Here is a 6126-nt window from a genome sequence, read left to right as displayed (position 1 = left end):
ATGATGAAGGGTGCAAGCTAGGCCACATACCCAGACCTCTCGCCTAAGCTTAACATCTAAAGCCGGAGGCTCCGACCGAACCATCTGCTAGGTCTGGGGCTCAAACCAGTCCGACGCACTCACACGTGTCGTCGTCGCCGTCTTCCATTGGTCCATCTTCAGAGTAGATTGAGGTGACAAACTTGGCAGGTCCTTCGTCATCGACGCCATCACGACGCCAAACGACGGCCTTCACCTACGCGAGCCTTGGCAGGTCCTCCGCCATTGATGCCACCACGACGCCAGCCGACGACCGCCGTCGCCCACCACCCAACCCTAAGGTTCCCAAAGCGGCGCCTTCAAGAAGGGAACGGTGCCGTGAGCGCCGCCGCCACCCAACAAAGTTAGGGCTTTCGCCCGGGAGACCTAGGGGAAGGTGAAGTGAGGAGATCAGTCCATACCGACACCTCCAAGGAGGGGAACGGCGCCCTCAGCCGTCGGCGCGGCCGGTCAGGGATTTCGCCCGAACTAGATCCCCGCCACCAGCAGCGCCTCTTGTATAGAACCGACGACCAAGAGGAAGCGGGGCCCGACCAGGCTGGCTCGCACGCCGAACAGGGGAGGAGGAGAGGCGCCAGATCGCGCGCACCGATCGCCGAATCCTGCCGCCCGCGCGGGTGGGACACCAGATCCATCGCCCGCACGGCTGCTAGCCGGTCGTGCCTTGCCAATGGAGCCGCCGCTCCAGATCCACGCAGAAGCAGGGCAACCGAGGCCCCCCCGCCGCTCCAGATCCTTGGCGCCCCGGGCTTGCCCAACGGCTGCCTAAGGCGGTGAGGAGGTGGGCCGACGTGGGGAGGGGGCCGCGGTGGTGCGGCTAGGGTTTCCCCGCCGCCGCCGGGGGAGGCGACGCGGGGGTCGCGAGAGGAGGGGGTCTTTAAAAATCTTTTTTGCCATATTGTATGTGTGATCTTTCACAAGCACCGGAGTGGGTGTGATGGTACTACATTATCAAAATAATTTTGGCGCATCTAGAACACAGTGTTTTTCTTCAAGTAGTAAGCTACCTGTGAACATCAACGATGAATCAGGTATGGTATAACTTACACGCCGGAATTGGCAAAGGTAGCGAGACGTGTGTTTTCTTTGGTCGTGTCGAGTCCATTAAACACCTACTCCCCCCGTTCCTAATATTAAGTCTTTCGTAGAGATTTCAATATGGACTATAGACGGATGTATAGATACATAGTTTAGAGGATAAATTCACTCATTTTGCTCCGTATGTAGTCCATATTGAACTATGTAAAAAGACTTATATTTAGAAACGGAGGGAGTATTATTTTGGCATGTTCTATCTAGATCCTAGCCCCCCTCCCCCCTCCCGCGCGCGTCGGGGGGGGGGGGGGGGGGCTAGCCGCCAGGCCCTTGGCCCCGCCTCCCTATCCTCCTCCCCGTTGCCGCCGGCAGGCGCTGACAGGCAAACCCCGGATGGCGTGGCGGCGGCGGGCCCTTCCTCCTCTGCCCGTGGAAGGTCGGTGCAGGGCGACGATCTCTGGTGCGGTGCTGGGCGGCCGCGGGGCCCAGCGCGCGGTGGCGGGGGCGTGATGCGGTGGCGCGTCCAGCTGCTGGCTGCACGCCGATGCTCTGCTTCCCGAGCGTGGCGCAACGACTACGGAGCTCCTGACTCGGGAGGTGGCGCGCGGTCGGCCTAACTGCGGATCCAGCCGGGTCTGGAGGTGGGGGTCTGTCGGCGGCGCGGATTTGGTAGTTCCCGCGGCGGTGTGCTCTCTGGATGCTGGCTCGAGGAGGGGGGGGCTGGTGTGGGGGGCGACGCGGATGTCCTGGGCGGATCGTGAAGGAAATATGCCCTAGAGGCAATAATAAAGTTGTTATTTATATTTCCTTATATCATGATAAATGTTTATTATTCATGTTAGAATTGTATTAACCGAAAACTTAGTACATGTGTGAATACATAGACAAACAGTGTCACTAGTATGCCTCTACTTGACTAGCTCGTTAATCAAAGATGGTTAAGTTTCCTAGCCATGAACAAAGAGTTGTCATCTGATAAATGGGATCACATCATTAGAGAATGATGTGATTGACTTGACCCATCCGTTAGCTTAGCACGATGATCGTTTAGTTTGTTGCTATTGCTTTCTTCATAACTTATACATGTTCCTATGACTATGAGATTATGCAACTACCGAATACCGGAGGAACACTTAGTGTGCTATCAAACGTCACAACGTAACTGGTGATTATAAAGATGCTCTACAGGTGTCTCCGATGGTGTTTGTTGAGTTGGCATAGATCAAAATTAGGATTTGTCACTCCGAGTATCGGAGAGGTATCTCTGGGTGGTCCTCTCGATAATGCACATCACTATAAGCCTTGCAAGCATTGTGACTAATGAGTTAGTTACGGGATGATGCATTATGGAACGACTAAAGAGACTTGCCGGTAACGAGATTGAACTAGGTATTGATATACCGACGATCGAATCTCGGGCAAGTAACATACCGATGACAAAGGGAACTACGTATGTTGTTGTGCGGTTTGACCGATAAAGATCTTCGTAGAATATGTAGGAACCAATATGAGCATCCAGGTTCAGCTATTGGTTATTGACCGGAGATGAGTCTCGGTCATGTCTACATAGTTCTTGAACCCGTAGGGTCCGCACGCTTAACGTTCGGTGACGATCAGTATTATGAGTTTATGTATTTTGATGTAACGAAGGTTGTTCGGAGTCCTGGATATGACCACGGACATGACGAGGAGTCTCGAAATGGTCGAGACGTAAAGATCGATTTATTGGATGACTATATTTGGACATCGGGATGGTTCCGGGTGAGTTCGGGCATTTCCCGGAGTACCGGGAGGTTACTGGAACCCCCCGGGAAGTATATGGGCCTTATTGGGCCATAGTGGGAGAGAGGAGAAGGGAGCCTAGGAGGGGGCGCGCCCCCCTCAAGCCCAATCCGAATTGGGTGGGGGGCCGGCCCCCCTTTCCTCCCCCCTCTCTCCCCTTCCTCTCCTAATCCAACTAGGGAAGGGGGGGGGGAATCCTACTCCCGGTGGGAGTAGGACTCCCCTTGGGCACGCCATAGAGGGCCGACCCTCCCCCTCCTTCACTCCTTTATATATGGGGGAGGGGGCACCCCATAGACACACAAGTTGACAGTTGTCTTAGCCGTGCGCGGTGCCCCCCTCCATAGATTCCACCTCGGTCATATCGTTGTATTGCTAAGGCGAAGCCCTACGTCGGTAACTTCATCATCACCGTCATCACGCCGTCGTGCTGACGAAGCTCTCCCACGACACTCAGCTGGATCGAGAGTTCGTGGGACGTCACCGAGCCGAACGTGTGCAGATCGTGGAGGTGCCGTACTTTCGGTGCTACGATCGGTCGGATCGTGAAGACGTACGACTACATCAACCGCGTTGTCATAACGCTTCCGCTTACGGTCTACGAGGGTACGTGGACTACACTCTCCCCTCTCGTTGCTATGCATCACCATGATAGATCTTGCGTGTGCGTAGGAAAATTTTGGAAATTACTGTGTTCCCCAACAGTGGCATCCGAGCCAGGTCTGTGCGTAGATGTTATATGCATGAGTAGAACACAAAGAGTTGTGGGCGATGAGGGAGTCCTGGATTAGAGGGTCCTCGGGCGTCCGGCCTATTGGACATGGGCCGGACTGATGGGCTATGAAGATACAAGACCGAAGACTCTCCCCCGTGTCCGGATGGGACTCTCCTTGGCGTGGATGGCAAGCTTGGCGTTTGGATATGAAGATTCCTTTCTCTGTAACCAACTTTGTACAACCCTAGTCCCCTCCGATGTCTATATAAATCGGAGGGTTTAGTCCATAGAGGCAATCACCATCATACAGGCTAGACTTCTAGGGTTTTAGCCATTACGATCTCGTGGTAGATCAACTCTTGTAATACTCATATTCATGAAGATCAATCAAGCAGGAAGTAGGGTATTACCACCATAGAGAGGGCCCGAACCTAGGCAAACATCGTGTCCCCTGTCTCCTGTTACCATCGACCTTAGACGCATAGTTCGGGACCCCCTACCCGAGATCCGCCGGTTTTGACACCGACATTGGTGCTTTCATTGAGAGTTCCGCTGCGTCGTCCTCAAAGAGGTTCGATGGCTCCATCAATCATTTACAACAATGCTGTCCTGGGGGAAGTTTTCCTCCCCGGCCAGATCTTCCTGTTCGGCGGTTTCGCACTGCGGGCCAACTTGTTCGGCCATCTAGAGCAGATCGATAGCTGCGCCCCAGGTCACCTGATTAGTTTTGGAAACCTGGACTATGTCGCTGACGTTCGAGGAGACTTGATCTTCCAAGGATTTGCGACCCCAACTTCCGCTCTGGCCTTAGATCCGGAGCGCGTCGCCATGCCTGAAGACGGGCTTCTTGAGCCCGCCGGACTGTCTGCGGCCACTGAACCCAGTATGGGAGAGCTGGATGAAGCAGCATCGCTGTCAACCATCACCAAGCCAGACCCTTCTCCGGACACTGGCTCCGAACCCTCGGAGTCAGCACCGTGTGAGTTCGGCCGAGGAGTCTTCCTCCCGCCGTACTCCGCGAACTCTTTTCTCTCTGGACAAACCTCGCCTTTAAGCGAGGCTCTGGACTTAATGCGACCCCTTGTCATTACAGAGGAGCAACGTCCGAACTAGGCCCAACTCGAACTAGGGGCTGAGAGCAGGGAATTTTATGCCCCACCCACCACCCACTTCAGTGCCACTGTCGAGGACTTAACCGACATGCTCGATTACGGCTACGTAGACATCGACGGTATGGACGACGATGCCGGAGATGAGCAGGCCCAAAACCCGCCATTTACTGGATGCTGGACTGCCACCTCTTCATATGACGTGTACATGGTGGATACACCCAAAGATGATAACAACGATCACAAAGAAGACCCAGTCGAGGATAAACCTCCTGAGATATAGCCAAAGCACCGGCGTCAGTGGCGCCGCTCTAAATCACGCCGTAGAAAAGACAGCAATAACGGCACAGGAGACAATAACACTTCGGACGGTGCCGAAGACAGAGAAGACCCCGACGAACCAACTGCCGAACAGGACGATCGGGAAGATGGGCAGGTCAGCCCTGAGGAACAGGCGGCAAATGAAGACTCGGAGGACAGTAATTATCTCCCACTCTCCGAGGATGAGGTGAGACTTGGTGACGAAGACTTTATCGTGCCTGAGGAACCTCTCGAGCAGGAGCGCTTTAAGCGCCGGCTAATTGCCACTGCAAGGAGCCTGAAAAAGAAGCAGCAGCAGCTTCAAGCTGATCAAGATCTGCTCAATGACAGATGGACCAATGTCCCGGCAGCCGAGGAATATGGCCTCGAGCGCCCGACCAAAAGTTACCCGAAGCGCAAATTGTTACCTCAATTTGATGACGAGGCACTGGAGCCCGTACCATTAGCGCGTAATGCGGCTGACCGCCCACCACGTGGCGGGACAAAGCGGCGACTCAAGCCGAACACTAGCCCATAATACCTCGCTGTAAAGGCAGAGACTTAACTGCTCGGGGTTATACATATGACCTGCGGCAGGACCTGGACAATAGAGCATGTCAGACAAGATCGATCTACGGATCGCGGGGGCGTGCGCTGACGGCCATCTAGCCGGACGTGACAAACATAACCACGCCCGAGCCGAAAACCGCAGACGAACTCCATCCGAGCTACATCGCGACTTGGCGCGATACAGAGGCGCCGCACACCCCCTTTGCTTCACCGATGAAGTAATGGAACATGAATTCCTAGAAGGGTTTAAACCCGTGAACATCGAATCATATGATGGGACAACAGACCCCGCGGTATGGATCAAGGATTTTCTTCTCCACATTCATATGGCCCGCGGTGATGATCTTCATGCCATCAAATACCTCCCACTAAAACTCAAGGGACCAGCTCGGCACTGGTTGAATAGTCTGCCCGAAAACTCCATTGGCAGCTGGGAGGACCTGGAAGACGCCTTCCTCGACAACTTCCAAGGTACATATGTCCGACCTTCGGATGCTGATGACTTAAGTCACATAGTTCAACAGCCCGGAGAGTCAGCTAGGAAATTCTGGACTAGGTTCTTAACTAAAAAGAACC

The sequence above is a fragment of the Triticum aestivum genome, chromosome 5D (genome assembly GCF_018294505.1).
Source record: "Triticum aestivum cultivar Chinese Spring chromosome 5D, IWGSC CS RefSeq v2.1, whole genome shotgun sequence".
Taxonomy (NCBI): domain Eukaryota; kingdom Viridiplantae; phylum Streptophyta; class Magnoliopsida; order Poales; family Poaceae; genus Triticum; species Triticum aestivum.
The sequence above is the reverse complement of the archived record's forward strand: the minus strand, read 5'-3'. Positions refer to the sequence as shown.